Raw genomic sequence first — 20,980 nt, forward strand, 5'->3', positions numbered from 1 at the left:
CATATTTTTCATCTAAACGAGTAAGATACAATAATATCGTCTATATTTAGTCCCTCACAGCCAAACAAATAACAAAGACAAAAAGCAAATAAAGCAATAAATTTAAGAAAATTCAACTACACATTTTCTATTGTGCTCACTAAAACTTATTTTTAATGAGAAAAATCAAACACTAGAAAATTAAGGATAGCAATTAGTTCAGTATAAAGTGGTATTGTATTAACAAGGCTGTTAGATCGACGAGTTACATAGATAAAGGTTTAACCACTAACGCTAATGGAAAGTGGTAATGGGATCTGCAAAAAGGAACACCTTTGTGTATTATACATAAACATATCTTCAGTATAGTAATTAGGAATCGTTTGTTTTGTGGTAGTAGTGGTAGAGAATATCGGTAAAAATACACCTTAGTCAGTGTTACTACATGTAAAATATGTCAGATGCAATAGATTCTATGAATGCAGAGAAAGTATAAGAGATCCTCATCATCAAACAATAGTTATTTTTATCCGCCCTCTATCCCTCTATCAGAAACTTCACTCACATTTCATAAAACATTTTATACGCATAACTATTGTAAAATTAGAATGAATCTACAATCGCGGATCGATTTACTTCGCAACGCCTACGCATATACGAGCGTCAAGTGAAGTCGATCCGAGACTCCTGCGCATCGGAAGCGGAAGGCGCGGTCACGCAATGTTACGCGTGCCCAGATATCTTCATGCTGCGATGATTTTAAAAGCGAATCGTAAGGAAAGTATCAGTATACGCAGAATTCAATCCAAGCCATTTCAGTATCATTTGTAAGTTTTTTTTAACTTTATTTATGGAGCTTAGTCGGAAGTCGATTATGTCGCTCCATTTGTAGATATAGGGTGATTGCGCTGGTTTTCGTCCAGTTATGGGAGTTGCCAACTTTGTGATGCGAAATAAATATTTTGGAGCACCCTTCCTTAAACATATAATATTTTTATTTAGTCCTTATATAGTCTTCTTTAAGATAATATTAAGTGAAAATAAATCATTTTGACGTATCTTTTTATTTAAATTATTTTCTGCAAAAGTAGGGTAAATGCTAGTTTTCGTCCAAAAAAACTGGTTTTCGTCCTAGTGTAAGCTAGTTTTCGACCACCGTGTAGAAAAAGGAGGGTAGGTCAACTATTAAGTTAAAAACCAATTACAGGTAAATATATACTTTTATTTAATCAACATCACAATTTCTCACTACCTTACAGGTTTAGTTTTACTAATAATAATCAATATAACTAGTCAACACTGAGATCTATGTAGCACTTGGCAGTCTTTATATGCGTTAGTGATGACTGATTAATCATTCGTAATAAAGAAAGGAATGCGTTACTTACAATGTAAATGAATAAAGTAATAATTATAGGATTGAGAAATTACATCAAAAAACAGAAATATTAATCCTAATACTTTGTTTATCAAATGAAACGTACTATATTAAACACAGCCATAATAATACGTTTTAGCTACTAAAATAAACTATACTATACCTTACTGAACTATGCATTATTGTCTTACTGATGCCTTTATTCTTTAAGATTCTTCAGTGTACGTAGCGTTTTTTTTTCTAGCTTTCTTAGACTCCTTCGAGGCCATCTAAAAACAATAAGATCTTTCTTAGGATACGTTGAGTAAGTAGAATAAAAAAATATTGCATTGGCAAAACAGACCTAGAATAAAAGATGATACTCAAGTGAATGATAATCAAGAAAAATACAGTGTATTATGTCTGACCTACCCCCATTTATGCCACGAATAATTGACTCTACTTCACATAAGGAGAATGATACATGACTGAATGAATGACAATATTAGGTATCTACAACACTCTGGCCCTCACCAATTATTTATAAGGAAGATACTGAATAGAAAACTTTTCAATACGTAAAAAAGACGAAAAGTACTGCAAAAGAATAGCCATTTTTAATTTTTGTCCACTCCAATACTAATTCATGGACGAAAACTGAAACGTTTAAAGCTAAATTTAGTTTTCGTCCACTTCTTTAAATATTTTTTTATTTTGGCAGCACTGACAAAGCAGTGGACGGAAACTAAAAAATCTAAACTAATAGCAATAAAGATCACTTCGGGAGAAACTATTCAGTATTTTAAAGGTCCGATACAGTAAAAAGAACCTAACAAATATTCACGTAGCTGTTTGAGTTTTCGTCCACTTGGACGAAAACCAAATATTTTGAGAATTTGGTAACCTAGTATCCGTCCACTTAATTTTTCGAAGAGTATTATAAAAAAAGTATGATAAACACTTCTAATTGCGTTTAATAGGCTTATAACTAAACATACGTACCAAAAACATTACGTTAACTAGCTAAAACAGTGATTTAACTTACCATGAACTTTTCTCGCCGGCAAATTTTTCTCTCGCGCGATGACATCTGCAAGGCACGGATGGGAAGCGGCCACTTTTACGTTAATTTTTTGAACTCTCTTCTTGTCAAATCAAATTTTGATGTTGATAGTACTGTTGCTTACACATTAAGGACCGTAAAAAGTGCAAACTTGCGCGGGAAGGTAGGTTTGTATTCAAGTTTTACGCACGTGATTGTAGCAGGTCAGTCAAATGGACGAAAACCGAAACTGGACGGCAAACCAGCGCAATTACCCTATGTTATAACCTAAGAATACAATATATTATATAATGTATGCTAAGGTATGCAAAAGAAATGAATAAGAAGACATTTAAAATATAATCTCTGACCTACTTTTTTGTAAGGACAGATAGATAATCGTTGAATATCATTTGAATATATACCTAGAAGCTAGCTAAAACCTTTCTAGTTTCTAGTTCTGATACCTACAATTAGTCGCTAACACCATTCGTTATGTCAATGAGGTCAATTAAAGTAAATGGCAGAAGTCAAAACTATGTTACGTATATATTTAATAATATCAATAGTAATATGACGAGGACATATATTACTGCTTATAAAATATAAATATTTATTGATAACACACTTAAATACTTTTTGAATTTTAATCAAGGTATCATGTACATAATATCATTATAATTGTAAAACACATCAAGATAGAACAATTTTGTCAACATATTTGTACCATGAAATTGTATGATTGCCTAAAATTAATGTCGACACAATCCGATGGCTACAGAGAACAATATAATAGCAAAACAGCGCAAGCGCACTCATACGTGTAATGTTTAGCTTTCTAGACCTCACAAGTAAAAGAACTTACATTAATGACTTGACATTTAAATATGAAATAGTATTGCAATTTGTGTTTTGTCGATGTGTGTAGGTAGGTACACTAACGTAGCCATAATTACATAACATTTTATGTTATTCAATAATGTTTTGTAAAAAATATCCTATATGTTCTTATCAAAACTATAATACATTATAATTTCTATACATGGTTATGAAACAGCTCATTACCACATATAGTAATATAATATTATACATCATTCACTGAAGAGTAGGTAGGTACCTAAGCAAAACAACCGACAATCGAACTGGAAACATAAAATACTTATATAGAAAAGGAATATGTACAGATACATACCTAAAACAGAAGCAGGTTGCTGATAACAGGTTCCTGAAAAAAAATACAATGTAAATCTTAATTGTTAAAATTATTCGAGTTATTAATAATATAAGCGATGGAACATGATGTCAATTAGGAATAAACATAACCTTATAAATTAGGCATACATTAATTTTATAGCCTATGTGGTAGGTATGGTACAATTAAATAATTGTGGGATGATTACTGATTATTATCACTGTTTGCGTTATTGTAGCCTTCAGTACAGCAGTATATTTTTATATTTCACGTGCTATAATGCATTGTAATATCATGTAATATAATATTATCTGTGATATAGTCTCTCATTACTCATGAAACATTGAAATATAAAAAAGTAAAAAAAGTGAAGTGAATAAGCTGGATACTGTATTCTTTGAAGATTCTTTGATAACTATGTACATGTACTTCCTTTTTTATATGCAATACGAATACCTGTTATTATTTTAAAGCTTAATCATATAAACAAAAAAAACAAACAACAAGTACTCCATAATGTTCGAACCAATATTTACTCCACAGTTGCGCAACATTAGTATTATATAAATAGTAATCCAACAATCCTATTTATAACATTTATTGTTTGCGCTAACAATAACGCTCTTATATTCTAAGTAATTACCTTAAAAGCAGTAATCAATTGCAAAGCTATAGAACGGATACTAATAAACCAATATTTAGTTATGGTTCCAATATCATTTTAAGGGAATTAATTTTCAAGTACATTTTATCAAAAAGACGAATTTCATTCCGCTTCATTACTTAGGAGAGAGGCATAGTTACGCATTGGTAACTTTTACCGATTTTCACGGTTATAACTATGAACTTACCTAATTTTTCCTTCGTAAATAAAACTATACCTACAATCAACTAACGAACTATACGAAAAGGTATTTATTATTGTAATTGTTGCATCCACGATTATTTTCCAAATGAGCGGGAAAATGGTGCAGATACAAAATGTCAGTATGAATTCTTGGGACTGCATAGATAAAATAAACGCAAAATTGTTTATTTATTTTACAGCGCCACGTGTTTTTCGCAAATTATAGGCGTTCAATGTTTTAATAATCATTATTATTTAATACAATTCCAACATTAAAAAAGTTATAATTTGTATATGCCACAAAAGAAAACAAATATAAAAAAATTACGCTCGACATCTGAAAACAGATTAATTACGAGTTTATGATGACATTTGCAGAGCGACATTAGGTCTATGTAATTAAGCTAAACGATTTGAAAGTGGAACGCGAAGGGATCAATGACTTGGCAATTAATATGACAATAATGGCCAAGATATCGATATCACTTGACATTTACCTTTGTTTAATACATTCGCAATATTTTTGTTTACTAACGTAACTATGCCATTAATTAATTAATTCAATTTATTCTACTACTATTCTGAAATACATCACTTTAAAGTCATTTAGTTACCTAGGTAAACTTAGCGTTGAAATTTATAGTGGAAAATTAAGTAATTAGTAAAAAGGCTTTTAGTAATTACATACTCATTTTGGTAGCACGGAACACAATATGATATGTATATGACGAAGATAATTAATTTTAATCGAAGGGTGAAATCGCAACAGGTCCTCCGTAAAAGTCAGAGGTTGCGATCAGAGTATCCATATAATAAGCAACAGGAAGCGAATATTATAATATCAAAGGTCACTGCGCTGTATTTGAGTAAAGTTCGAATAAACTTTAGTAGCTATTTATATGCAAAACACAATATAATATTCTCAATACCTCGATTATTTCATCTCTAAACGCATTATTAATTTATCAATACAAGTGAATATAATAGCTTGCGTTGAAATGTCAATAAATGAGGAGCCATCATCCATTAGGCTGTGGGCGGGCGTCATTAGAGTAAAAACGTCAAATCAAACAGAAACTTGGCTCACTAACAGATACCGACAATTCTCCTAATTGACGAATGCCTAAATACACTAGAGAAATAAAATACGCCACCAATAAAAAGGGTATCGCTTACTTTTCATCGGTAATTATGGAGATTGCCTCAAACGAGTTGTTAAATTGAATGTTGCGGGGCACGAAAATGTCTTCACATTTTTTTTATGTTTGTGTTTCTCTGGAAAAGTGAACTCATTAAAAATGAAGAGCGAAAATATGAGGCAAGAATTGCGAATTGATTATTTATTTTATAAATTGTTTTTTAGGCTTGTTATTAAATTAGATAATGATATTATACAATGTACATGTGAGATTATAACATAATTTTAGAAGTATAAGTGAACAGGAAACTATTTGTTTGTGGTATTGATACAAGCAAAGATTGTGAAATTCGGTTTTTATATTAGTGTATTTCTCTAGTCGAATAAATGGGGTAAGGGGCGGATCTCTCTATTGGGCGTGGTCAATTTGGGTTCGCTATACAGCCTTCTCAAACACCAAAACCAAAATAATTCATTAGGCTTGTACTTAAAGTTTTATGAAATACTCTAGTTATAGTAGTATTATTTAAATTAATACTCAAATGAATATGGGCGGTTATAAACTTCATAGAGTTTTATCCTATTTACATTTGTTTAGGAATATATTAGGTATAATTTATAAGCTGAAAATAAATCTGTTGTTACTACTCGTATTGTTTGTATACAATTCAGCATAGAACAAAAAATTGCAACGAGATGAATGAAGCTTATTTAACGTAAACTACGTCGCGCTTATCAGTGAGGTAATTTATAAAGAAGTGTGACGAACAACGTAAATAAAAGTGATGCTGCACACATCCTTGCATTTTAATTCACTTATCTTAATATTATTTATTGCATTTAATGTGAATAAATTTGCGAGGTGCTATTCTCGGAGCTGAATATGTATTATGTATGCCTTATTATAATAATTAATTATTTGTGGTTTTGCATTCATAAACAACACACGTAGATATATTATGTTTTCCAATGTTGTGATTAGAATAACAATAACTTTGAAATAAATAGGTGTATTAAAACAGTGATCAATTTGATGTTTGAAATTTCTAAAATAATTTACTTAAATGTAAAAAAGACGTAAATGTTTTGTAATTACGAAAAAAATTAACTTGAGATTAAAAAGTATACTTGAGATTAGGAATATACTATGAGATATATATTAAAATAAAATTTAACTAAATTATACGTAGATATCGGACAAAACAATGAAAAAAATTGACAATGTGCATCCTATTACTCAAATACAATGTAAAATATGTTTACATACAATGATTACAAATTATAATAACGCAATGCATGTCTCAAATATATAAAAAATTGTATTGACGCATACAAAATCGTAATTGTATTTACATAACGTACCGCGGTCCGACACCCAAGGTCGGAGACAGGTTTAAGTGGCGACCCGCATCTGTCATCCAATCAGCATCATAATCTCATAACTCACATTCTTCTCTATCACGATAATGTTAATTTTAACTAACGACACTATGCTATCACGTTTTTCTATTGTTTTTTTTTTATAATTTTTCTCTTGAATATACGCGAAATATTTATTATAATTTTTATTTATTGATGTCTATATACTAAGCCTACAATGATTATGTACCTATATTCTTGATAGGAATATAAAAATAAGATATAAAATAAAAATAAAACGAATGCTTAATTTTCTCTATCTCTGTTTCCTCGTCCTCATCGTTATAAAAATTGATACATATATTATTATTCTTTAGTCGTATAATGAAGCTAAAACGGCCAAATACCTTAATTTACGATTATCGTTAAATCTACTCAGTAAAGCTTCAATCATAATAAACGGGAAGGTAACATATAAAGCGCGATCATTTAAAGTGCGACATAAACATTATTTATGTGAATTTACAACACAAGTTTTGTAAGAACTGTACAGAAAGGAGCCATGTTAATGACACTAGGTAGGTATGTACATTAAGGTGCGGTTCGGACAATACTGTTCGCATGAGAATTGAGAATGTCGTATGGTATTTTACTAGTAATTTGACTGGAAGATAAATAAACAACTCTATCGCAAACAGGCCGAAATTCCACAGATACAGGACATGGTAAGAAGTGACTTTTATTAGGGGATAAGAAGTGCTGAATAAACAATTTTCGCGTTTTCAAAGAAATACATTAAATATGATTACAACACGACATCAAACCACTTACCTGTACAATATCACTAAACAAAACTGTAAATACCGCATCACTTTCACACACAATCAAACAGGCTACACTGAATATATTACGAAACACTCACGAACGTCATGTTTACTGAAAATTGTAAAACTAAAGGGTGGTGTAAAACGAGCCGCTACGCGCGTTGTTTTGAGCAAATCTTGTTTAAAGAAAGATCTCGCGCCCACGCATCTCCCGAGCTATAAAGAGAACAGTGTCGCTGGCCCTGGCGCAAGGTTGTTGCTGGAAAATTGCATTCCTATTTTTCACGTGTTCACTATGTCTACGTGTTCTATCCGTAGACTTGGTTTGTTTACTTCGATGGATATCATAATTAATTGATAGGCATTACAAAAACACTCGGTGATGTGCTGCTTAATAATAAAAATAAAATAACTAATTTTAATACTACCTTCATTTAATTAATTTTGTTGAAAATTTTATTTACCTCTTCCCACAGCTCTCCTCAGCTATATGGGACTTGATCTAATTTGAAGCATTTCTATAGAGAAGAGAAACTTCTATAGATGTCAATACTATCTAAAAACTTAAATAAGACATTTCTAGAACTCAATGTTGTATGTGGTTGTATGATAGGTATGGTTTCCATTTATATCATAGGTACTACCTGTAGAACATTTTACCTCTTAGTCATTCGATCGAACATTATGTGACAAACATACCTACATTATATTATGATATTTTACGATCTAATATTATTGTAAAAATATAAATTATAAAATTAAAAATTATATTTCGAAGGAATTTGTAGAATTCGTACAAGGAAAAGTTAGATTAGTTAAATAATGATTTCTATATCACAGAAAAAATGTTTTTTTTTATTTAACTAACTATTGCACGCCTCATAAGCGAAGCGTTGAGGTGGGTACTACTGTCACTTCGCGCAAAACATCTGATTTTTCAAACTTAAAATGTCTTTATGTATCATACATTGCACTTGTAAGATAATACATACACACACATATTAAGAAAAAACACTATTTTTAACGTTCATGATATTTTTGATGTCATTTTTAGGGTTCCGTAGCCAAAATGGCAAAAACGGAACCCTTATAGTTTCGTCATGTCCGTCTGTCCGTCTGTCCGTCTGTCCGTCTGTCACAGCCGATTTACTCGGAAACTATAAGTACTACAGTGATGAAATTTGATGGGAATATGTGTTGTATGAACCGCTACAAAAATATGACACTAAATAGTAAAAAAAAGAATTGGGGGTGGGGCCCCCCATACATGTAACTGAGGGATGAAATTTTTTTTTTCGATGTACATACCCGTGTGGGGTATCAATGGAAAGGTCTTTTAAAATGATATAAAGTTTTCTAAAAAACATTTTTCTTAAAGTGAACGGTTTTTGAGATATCAGCTCTCAAAGTCGTAAAAAGTATGTCCCCCCCCCTCTATTTTTATAACTACGGGGTATAAAATTCTAAAAAAAATAGAGGTGATGCATGCTAATTAACTCTTTCAACGATTTTTGGTTTGATCAAAGTATCTCTTATAGTTTTTGAGATAGGTTGATTTAACTGTAATTTATTATATTTGCTGCTACGGAACCCTTTGTGCGCGAGCCCGACTCGCACTTGGCCGGTTTTTTGTTATTTAAACTAGTTAAAAAACAGTTTAAAAAAGTTCTGTCTTGGACGTCCGTGTGTCTGTATGTGCGGATCCTTTTTCTTGTTAACACGATAGCGACCGAAATACTTTACTAATCGAGTCTTTTTTTTTCTCTTACGCTTGAGTATGCTCAGGAATAGAACCCTTTCATTTTTCAGGGTCTGATTCGATGTGGTTTAATTGTTATTAAATAAACAAAAATAATAATTCATAAATATTTATTAAAAAAAAATTATGAGGCGTGCACTTTTGGATTTTCCAAATTATATTCTTTATCTACTATTCCTCATCAGATTCAAGCAGATTCCTCATCTTATCACTGTTATTAAAATATTGCTACTTAAACGATATGTGGGTGGATATATGACGTTATTCCACAAATATTCGAATCCTACAGAAGTGTGCACTTAGAACTTGTGATCAAATACTGAATCATCTTGAATGACGACACTTATAAACATAACTTACATTTTAAGGTGACAGTTATTTACGAAGTTTCTTAAGTCTACCATTAACGCAATGTATCTAGCTTTGTTTCGACATTATAATAAATCATACGCTAGTATATATGTACCATTTCACATTTGGAAATAGTTTTATTATTCACAATTTTGCACTTTTTCATGCTGCTACAGCTCTTCGTGGATATTAATTAAATGGAATAATTTATTACAAAGTATACAATCGCATAAGTTTAAGATAGAAGTTATGAAAACAAGACAGACGCAGAATAATTGTATCTAGATCTTGCCAGGTTTGCAGCACAGATTTATTAAATTCTAAGTATATTAATTGTTTTAGTACCTACACCTGGTTTTGTCTATTTATAATAAGCATTCGATGGCGTTAGCTATTATTAATATTGGCATTGTTTAAGCAATAAATGATTTTCAACAGGGAATTATAAACGAATAGTATTTAATTAATGTCTTCGTTTATTAAACAGGTCTGGAATAAAAATGTAAGGTTTGAAATTATAATATGTGAATTATTGTATAAAATATTCAAATAAGGTCAAAGTTTACCGCGGTAAACTCTACTTTTAACGTAACCAAGGACACGACAAATATTTTTTTTTATTTCGTGGATTTTTTATTGCCCAAACAGCACGTGGAGTTTATAAGTAAAATAAGATTTTTATCGCTGAAATTGCATTTCGAAACGGACGCACTTAAAGTCAAATCGTAAACGAACTATTTTTGATTACGTTCGTTGGACTTTGAATTCTTTGTAAAAAATGTTTGCTTAAATATTACCTATATGAGATACAGTATGTACCTACAAGGCCATTTAAGGCTGAAAGTGAAAGAACGGGTCAATTAATATACGGTATCTGTTGTAATTATAATAAGCAGACTCAAGGACCATAATATTATAATACGTATAGTCAATAGTGTATACTTAAAATTGCCCGAATGATTGACTTTAAATTAATAAAATTTCAAAATTAATACCTAAATGCAGCTTTTCACCAGCTGTAACGAAACCGAAAAATTAAGTTTAACTATCAAATAATATCTATCAAAACAATGCTTGATTAATGTGTGCTATAAATTATTATAAGGAACAATGTATTTGTTAATTTTAATTTTTAACCCAATATATAATTATATTTTATAGCGTATTGACTATATTTATCCAGAAATAACTTATGATAGTCAATAATAACCAAACTTGGCAAATCAAATTGTTTCGCATTACTTCACTTGTCTCGACAATACCGATATCATTAACATTATACTAAATATTATATTTATAATATATAATAAATCATGCCGTCAGCTATAAAAATTGCTTACATTTTCAACATAACTTTGCCAAGCTACTAGTTATTTTTCTGTGACTTTGCAAACGACGTACATATAAAGTGGGTTCAAGCAGTGATTAGAGCAAAGTTCATACTGAAATGGTGATTATTAGGTTCTAAAACCTTAAAACGGGTAGAATACTAAACGATGATTCAATTACGCAATAGTTCACTTGCAATATTGGGACGAGCAGCGAAAGTTGTTAGACAAGTTCGCACCAAAGCGGCTTGCAGCGCGAGTCGCGACCATTGTAAGGTTGTCACCTGTTGCCAAAACTATTGTTCTTTTCGCAAAATGATCATAAAAAGAACTTTTAATAAGCACTCTGACTGTAATCTCGTATTGCACGCCTCATAAGCGAAGCGTTGAGGTGGGTACTACTGTCACTTCGCGCAAAACATCTGATTTTTCAAACTTAAAATGTCTTTATGTATCATACATTGCACTTGTAAGATAATACATACACACACATATTAAGAAAAAACACTATTTTTAACGTTCATGATATTTTTGATGTCATTTTTGTTATTTAAACTAGTTAAAAAACAGTTTAAAAAAGTTCTGTCTTGGACGTCCGTGTGTCTGTATGTGCGGATCCTTTTTCTTGTTAACACGATAGCGACCGAAATACTTTACTAATCGAGTCTTTTTTTTTCTCTTACGCTTGAGTATGCTCAGGAATAGAACCCTTTCATTTTTCAGGGTCTGATTCGATGTGGTTTAATTGTTATTAAATAAACAAAAATAATAATTAATAAATATTTATTTAAAAAAAAAATGAGGCGTGCACTTTTGGATTTTCCAAATTATTTTTAAATACACTTCAGTTCGGTGTCAATCTGCATTATGAAAGATCACGCATTCAATTATCGCAAACAATTAGAATACCCTCTTTAAAAAGCAAAGATTATTTTTCCAATATAATATGGAATATGAAAAATTTGAAGAAACTTAAGATTTTTTTGCTAATCTTTTCTTGGAAATAAGTACATAATATTATAAACGTATTTGGTTAAAATTAGGTCGGCATATTACATATAGCTATTTTATAGTGGTTTGCCTATAAAATCATAAAATTGTGTAACAACGTAATTTGAAATTTATCATGTAAGTTGTTTCTTAATTATCATTTTATAGCAGTTTTATTGCTAACCCTGCGTATTAAAATACGCGTAAACTGACTACTGTGTCATCGGAGCAAAGCGAATAAACCGCGTGTAATTGCTTACCTGAATTACGCTAACAGCGAAATTTGTGCTTCATTCACGCCGGATTACATATTTTCCTCACTTTCTTTTGAGGTTTTTCAATGAATTTGTAATAATTTTAGTACTTGCGTTGGTTTAAATGTTTGAAAACAATTAATTCATTATTATCGGCGGAATAACATTATTACTTCATTTCACTTAAGAACAAATAAGGATTGGTGAATGTAAAACAGATCATTGTTCGTTCTAGAACAAGTTAACTTACTCTTTCATAATTTTGAGTGTCCGCAGTCCGACATTCGTATTGGTAATGTATGTAACATTACTCGTAAATAACGACACTTGAACCTTCGCTTTCGACATTTTCTACTTACGATTCATATTTAGGTACCTATATGTATTAAAACTAAATATATGCCTGAATTTTCTAAGAGCGAAAGTACTTATAGTTTCCAATTTGTTAGATTTGCATCTGTATTCCTCATAGAAAATTCAAAATGTCACTGTTTTATTTAACTCGATGTTAATGTGTAAAAGAATTTTATAGCGAACGTGACTGTAGCTGTTGTTAAGTATTAAATTTTATCGTTTATGTTGTTAAGTGTACTTAACTTTTTTACTTACATGCAAATACTTATGTGGATAAAAATTGTTAATATTTAGTTTTTACTACTAATTATAATGTAATACATTTGCCCTAATACTGTTAAAGGTACGTTTACACGCTTGCCAAGCCTTGGCAAACTACAAACAGTCCCAAGCCTCCACAAATCTCGTTTGGCGTTTGAAAGGCGTTTATACGCTTGTGTATGCGTCAGTCTGCAATATACATCCAAGCATGGCGGACACCGAATTTGTGACGGCTATTGCATTTGGTTTAACGTACTTTTATTTGAAACCAACGCTTTTAAACATAAGTTACACCTTGCTAAGCAGACTATCAAAATAATAATTATAAATGTATCGTAGGAACATGCCTGCGCCAGAACGCACGTTCACGTTTTTTTTTCAAGTGTTTGCGAAAAGTAGTCATCAATATCTCTTTTTTATTTTTTATTACCTTTACTGGCCTTCCAGTAAGTTCAGAAAGACGAATCCATGCATCTGCTTGTTTCTTCTTATCTTTATGATTTGCATCTTTCGGATTCCAGATGCATGGTTCCACTTGGTAATGTTCCAGAAACGAAAGACTCTCCTCATTCGACCAGCAACTCATTTTTTATTTATTTTTTGTAAAATTAAGCAAGCGTGTACTCGCCGCGAGATCACGATGGCTACTAAACGCGGACCAACATGTAAATGCATCGCAAGCGCTTACCGCAAACGCCCTTTGATCTGCGTAAAAAAACCGACACTCGACTGGATCGGAAGCAAGCAGGCACAAGCCCACGCAAGCCAAGCCAAACGCCCTTTTTACATGCTTGCGATTGTCGATGCTTGCCAAGGCTTGGCAAGCGTGTAAACGTACCATAATAATCACGCAAACTTATCCGATGATTATCTAGTAGATATTGTTAACAGAGTTTTATAATTTTTATTGTGGTTGTCTATTTTGAACGAAGTAAATGTACAATATTCAAGGTCTGATGATTAAAGCGTTATAGTTTGTTGGAACGTGCTCAAAGAGAATAAACATCGTTTTTATGTAGTAAAACATTATTTATCTTATCTCATACATCACAATTCGTAACCGCTCGGAATCTTGTCCACAAATGTTATTTTCAAAATAGCGATCAATCATTGTTAAATCAGTTTAATTGATTAGGTATGTACTAAAATAATTCGTTATTCGCAATTTGTATCCCAACTTGGGTAAGATATCATTAACCTCTGCTCCCTATTTAAATAATACTTATTTACGTTTTTTGTTGATTGTTGTTCTATTTCGTTGGAAGACAATTATTACTTAACATGACAATGAATATTATTATGACCGTGAGTTCATAATGAGTCTTCAGTGTTCCAACAAAAGTTAAATATACCGATACGCTTGGATAAAAAGTAAAAACGTATAATCGTAATGCAATAAATTGGCTACATTAAGTGTAACAAATTACTTATTTTAAAACAATTAACCGAATCAAATGCAGTCTCTAATGAAGAGTATTGGTATAAAAGTGAAACCCACTCTAACAAGTTGTTAAATGTACTTATGCTATTATTTTTTTTCTTTTGTGTATTGTTCAGCAGAAATATTTGAATAGTTTGCCGAAAACAGAGCTTTCAGTTTTAATTCCATTTTTAATTTGTTATTAGATATATATTTTTCTGATATAGGTAATATAAATCCTGTTCCATAATCGCGTATGAGACGGAACCAATAAGGGCATGTTTAAAATGTCATATCGTACAATGTACCCGACATTTGAGTCAGCGGGACGGGATTATGCAAAATGTACGCAATACTCCCGGTTCGAGATATCGATACTGTGAGTGAACGCTGACCTTTATATACCTTTACGTAATGAGATTCTGTAATACAGTTATTCAGGTCCACCATGTCACCGGGTATCTATAGATATACAATATTTTGTGTATAACTGAGATCCTGAGATGAATGAAGAATTTCTTCGATAAATTAGAATTATCCTTGGTTTAAATTGTTCCGATGATTATTGCATCAATGCGTAGATGATTGCATCTCGGATTTACCCAACATTTTTTTTCCTTGGACTCTGGAATATACCTACCTACGCTATCGTTTTTACTTTTTATTATTATTAGACGTGAATGATTATAATATTTCTAATTATAGCTTCTTAAAGAAAATCAGATTAATCGTTTTAAAACCCAACTAATATTCTTGCTTATTCAACCATTAAATCGGCAATCAATTTCTGTTACGCTAGTGCATAGATTAATTCCGAGAATACTTTTACAACTGTGATTCATATAATTAACATACGGCCTCGGATAATTTTATATGTTTCTTTTAGCAAATAATTAATTTAGGTTTTTAATTTACCGAGTAAGGTTAAGTAGTGAATTTTGACTGCGTTCATATTCATAAGCAATTAGTATCTAGTGACTTATGTATATTTTCAAAATTGTTTTTAAAAGAGGTTTGCGTAATGGGCTAAGTATATAAAACTGCAGGTATAGGTATGTAGGTAAATGTACAAAACTAACTTAGAATTGCACGTTATAAAGAGCCTAAGAGTCCTCGCATTTGAACAATTTGCATCAAAATCTACATAGGTACATTCAAAATATTGAGAATATATTATCATGCATGTATTAATACGTCTTAAATATGTTTTGAAAGAGTTTATTAACTGGTGTTTAGGTTTAGTCATGGTTGATGAATATTAAATTAACGCGTGATAAATGTATAGAAATAATCAAATTATATCAATATGAGACAGGTAGAGTCAAAAATCAAAATAGAGGAAGTTTGACTTATTATGATGTTTCTCAAAATACCACTGAACAGTATTCAGTATCTACTAGGTATTTCATGTTAATTAATAAACCACTAAATTTATCCTATCTACATTCTGATTGTGATTATTTAAAGCAGATTGCATCTTATATTACACGTAAAGGTATAAGGTACATAATATACATTAGCCAATCAATAATATTTTTCATCAATACTGTTGGTTACAATGTTTGTAATGCCATTGAACACGAATAATAATTTTTATTCTACAAGCTGTTCTAATAATTACAAGTTCAATATTTACATTTGTTTTATTTGTCAGAAAGTACCACAAAACACTTTCAGTGACAAATGATACGCTACATTTTAGACTATATTAAAGGTGAACCTATACAAGATTAATTCGGCTATAAAAAAGTAAAACGAACATAGCCATAAATCGTTTCTCGCAACAGATAACACATTCATCTGATCCCGCGATATGTTAACTGAACGGAGGAGCATTTACGGCGTCTCGATGTATCAATTGTCTCCAAATGACCCCGTGTTCCGACTGACAAACAGCCGGCTGTAGGCATTGATTTGTAACTACGTAGTCTGTTTTTTCCGGCATTAATGCTGTAGGTATAAGTATTGTATTTTATATATGGGTAATAAGCGTGTAACAATTCATGTGAATATGTCCCAGTTCTATTGAAATAATCACTGTTTGATTATATACTTGATTGTTATTATTATTTTTAAAATACCTTATCATAAATGCGGAAAAATTGTATGATCTATTTTAAAACTACTTTAATAACAGTACATGTATTGAAACTTTTTATTATTATGGAGTATGGACATATCTACTCAAATTTCGACGGACCGAAGGACGATTTTTAAAAACACAGGATTTAATTTACACGTCTTTAATCAGTGCTTTCTACATTCAGAATGAATTAAAATAATACTTAAACTAATAAACTTATCTCTAAACAAAAATGCAGCGTTTGAAGAAATACAATATGTATGCATTAAGGCGATGCAGGGTGGCCATAGTTTGCTGCGTTAACAAATATGACATCGCTCGCATGTACTGCGGGTGGCCCCGATATAACTCCTCCATCCTCAGTTTCAAGAAAATCTGAAGGGTTTTCTTGAATACATATTTTTCTTAATTTAGACTTAATAACTATGACGATTACAATTATAATTACGATTAATACAAAAGTTATAATGTTAATCACTCCGACGGCACTATTCACTGTACTATTAAACTGGTTTTCACTATTTTCACTATTTTCAATTAAATGCCTAAGCATATTTATGTCAGTTAAATTTGCACCCTTCAGGTTAACAGGCTTCCTGTCGGTCTGGGAGTTCATCAAATTTGGTAATATAATTTTTGGTAAACTTGGGTATATAATATCATTTCCATTCGCTTCATATTTCTTTAGTGTTATATCTCCGATTTTCACGTAGCAGCCAATCTCGTCTAACGCCAATAAATAAGTACCACGAAGAAATTCTTGGGTTACCTCATTTTCACAGACCTTAGTAAGTACTGTTTCCACATTTACGTAAAGTATCCATCTATTTGGTAGAACATTGTCGATTTTCACGTCATCTATGGAAATGGGAATCTGCTGGCAACTGGAAACAATTTGTGGATAGCCGCAAAAGATCGGTTAAACAATCATCTTTATATAATGTTGATGTCAGTATTTCCGGGCATAGGAACCGGTCTTCATCAATTTCTTTGCATGGTTGTGAAAGTGGCATCGTTTTCAACCCCTTCACAAGGACATATGGGTATTTGGGAAGGATAAGGGAAGTCTGACCTTTTTCTTCGTTAAATATAGGTAAAGGTATTATTTTAAAATATGAGTAAATATCATCAGTAATTAATGGAATAGTCATTACGAATTTTATTTGACTTTGTTTTACATAAGTTTGTACTTCTATTAATTGTTCGATTTTAAGAACATTATCTAAATTTACTGGAAATGGTAACTTAGAGCTAGTTTCAATATTTTTTAATAAAAGTAATAATTCCTTCGTATCTACAACGGATTGGTGTAAAAGTTTAATTTTACTTAAAGCTACAGCAGTTTCAATTTCACTTAATCTAACGTAAATAGACATAAAATTATGTAAGAATGCAGAATATGTATGTATAATTTCATTAGTCCTTTGATGTAAATTTGTGTCATTTAAAAGCGAATCAATTACATTTAGCTTATTCTGGATTGCAATAAAATTGTTATTAGATATTTCAGCAACATTTAATAACGAACCCACCATCTCAGTAACGATCGTCATCTTATGTATTATAGAGTCTTGTTTAGTCTTTAATTTTTCAATAGTGTTTTCAAATTGTATAGCATCTTCGTTGTCGAGGTTACCCGTGATAATTTTTATAACTGAACCAAGTGGATTTAATAAACCACGTTTAGATCTAGAAGACGGAATTAATTGTTCAAATTTATCAATAGTATAATTCATATGATAATCTGTTTGTATTTCTGTTGTAATAAAATCGGAACCTAACGCTTTTACATCAATACAACTATGAACCTGATTTCTAAATGATAGATAACTATTTATATTAAATTCTAAATCGTCATATATTAACTTTAAATCTAACACCTTAATAACTCTCCATGTGTCATTGCTGAGCCTTCACGGAGGGGTAGTATTCCGGGATTCCGTTTAATTTGGTGCAGCTGAAGGCCCTGGTTTTGGATCACATGGATCGTCAGAAGCAGTAACCTGCGGAGGACGCTTAATGTATTTAATTGGAACTTTAGTCTCACGATTGTGTGTCGTTACTGGCACTATATTTCTATGGATTGGTCCCGTGAGTATCGCTTTCTGATACCTAGGCTTATCTTTAGCACGTCTCGTGTTAAGTCCTTTAATGTAAACTGAATCTCCTATGTCTATGTTAAAATAATTTTCACCGCCATGCTTATCCTTAATAACCTGTTTCTTATGAATAATTTTATCTGTAAGATATTTGTATAAGAATTTTGTGCGTTTGTGGTGATCTTTTACAAATTGTTGAGTTAATTGTCTATTAAAATCTACAGCTTGATCTAGAATCAGCATGCCTTCCGTATCAAGATCGCGAGCTGAATGAACCGTATCTGTATTTTCGCTATTATTGTTAGTCGCAGTCAAGGTGCTGCTTTCCATGGTTATTGTACTACTATCAGGTGACGGAATCGAATATGGGGACTTCGGGCAATTATTTTTAGTGATAGGCACTGTTCGGTCTGAATCAGACGAAATTGTAATCGGCGTCAGGGGTCGGTCACATTTTCCCGCCTGATCGTTACTAACTTTTACTATTTCATCGGTTAAGTGGTTTTGAAGATTTCGCTCCATTTCATCTACATTAACTTTCATTGACACGTCGATTATTGCTGCTGGCATACGAACGCTTTCACGAAAAGTCTGAAAATCTAATATAGCGTCACCGTTCTGAAGGTTAGTTGGAATTGATACTCTAGTTTCTGATTGAGGCTCTAAGGTGATTCTTAACGGAGGGTTATATATAATCGGTATTTTGGCGTTAAATGTTTCTAAAACTTGGTGCTTCATATCGATATTTGCATCTAATTTCTTAAGTAAATCAGATCCGATTAATCCATCATACTTACTGTCTACATTGTATACATAAAATTTGTGGTAAAGTGAGCTTCTAAAAGTTTTTAATAACGGAATTTCTATAACCTCATCATGAGTGCTTTGCGCATGGGTACTAACAACTGTAAATTGTTCATACTGTTTATGATCTCTAAAATATTCTTCTGCTTTGGCTGGACTTATAAAGGAACGACTGCTTCCTGTATCTATGAGAAACGTTGCTTTTATTTCGGGAACTATAATATGTGGTAATTTTAAGAAGCTATCACAATAATTTAAATTTATTATTTCACTGTCTTGTCGGAGGCCGGTAACAGGAAATTCGTTATTGTCATTAAAATTGCTTTCAGTTACTTCCGGATCGGTATACTCGTATAACTCGTTCACGGCGTCTTCTTTATAATCTAAGGGTGAGTTATCGTAATTTTCATAATTTGGTTCATCGCAGTAATATATGTTATGAGTTACGTTTTGCCTCATAGGTGCCGGACGCATTGATACATCGCTATTTAAGCCGGGGTTCGGTGCCTGGGCATGTTGTATGCCAAATTTAAAACGAGGTTGGTCTGTTTGTTGATTTGGGATTCCAAATTTATAACCGGAATTTTGAAAAGGTCGCAATTGGTGGTTATTATTAGATTGTGTGCCAAATTTATAGCCTTGGGCTTGTGGTGTTTGCCTTAACTGCTGAATAAAATTTGGTCGAGGTTGTTGCATTAAATTTTGACGCGGTTGTTGTGCGAAATTCGGTCTATAACCATTTGGCTGTTGAGGACTGCCGTATTTAAAGTTTTGATTTATAGGCATTGTAATAAAATTAGGTTTGAATGAATTTTGAAAAGTGTTTTGAGTTATAGGTTTTGGCTTACTAATCTTTGCGTTATATTGTTGTATAAAATTTACTTCTTCCGTAACTACGCTAAGTGCATTTTCTAAGTTTTTACAACCCCTTAATCTAACAATCCGGATCATGTCCTCCGGGAGGTTGTACAGAAAAACATTTAACGCAGTATTATTGTATATCATCATTTTCGCGGCTTTGACCCCTTCATCCGTGAAGCGGTTCACCTTTGAAAATAGGGAACTTTTTACGTTTTGTATTCTGTGGCAAAACTGTATGTAACTTTCACCTTGTTTTATTTTTAACCCTTCTAACTCTAATGCTATACACTCTTCCGATCGCGGGTCTCCGAAATGTTGGGTAAGTATTTCTTTCAATTCAGTCCATGAAGTTATATTTTGGTAATCACTAAGCAGTGAAGCTGCCTTACCGATAAGCCTGCTCGTTATGGCATGGTATACATATAAGTTTTGTGCGTTATTACTCGCATCTTGGAATGACCTTATAATATATTCACTTTTATTGATAAATAGGTTTAACAGTTTTTCATCCCCATTAAATTTGGGAATGATACATAGTATTTCTCTAGGAATGAGTTTAATCTCTTCCATTTTGCGTAGTTTTATCGATTAAAACACGAAATTAATGAAAGTAACACTTAAAATCACTAACTAATAACTAACAATTAAAATTAAACACTAAAAATTACGACTTATCAC

At 31.8% G+C, this 20,980-nt stretch overlaps 1 protein-coding gene across 1 annotated transcript in view; it reads right to left on the reverse strand.

Annotated features, from left to right (window-relative positions):
• LOC149486676 (extracellular serine/threonine protein CG31145) overlaps nt 1-20,980 on the reverse strand; it is a 69,791-nt gene that overhangs the window by 38,833 nt on the left and 9,978 nt on the right. The window contains exon 2 of the mRNA XM_089698350.1: nt 3,571-3,603. The gene's annotated coding sequence lies outside the window, so the exon portion shown is untranslated. The remainder of the gene's footprint in view (nt 1-3,570; nt 3,604-20,980) is intronic.

Source organism: Colias philodice, chromosome 8, assembly GCF_061535455.1.
Source record: "Colias philodice isolate Cphi_HAF_F1 chromosome 8, ilColPhil1 Martin Lab GWU primary, whole genome shotgun sequence".
Classification (NCBI taxonomy): domain Eukaryota; kingdom Metazoa; phylum Arthropoda; class Insecta; order Lepidoptera; family Pieridae; genus Colias; species Colias philodice.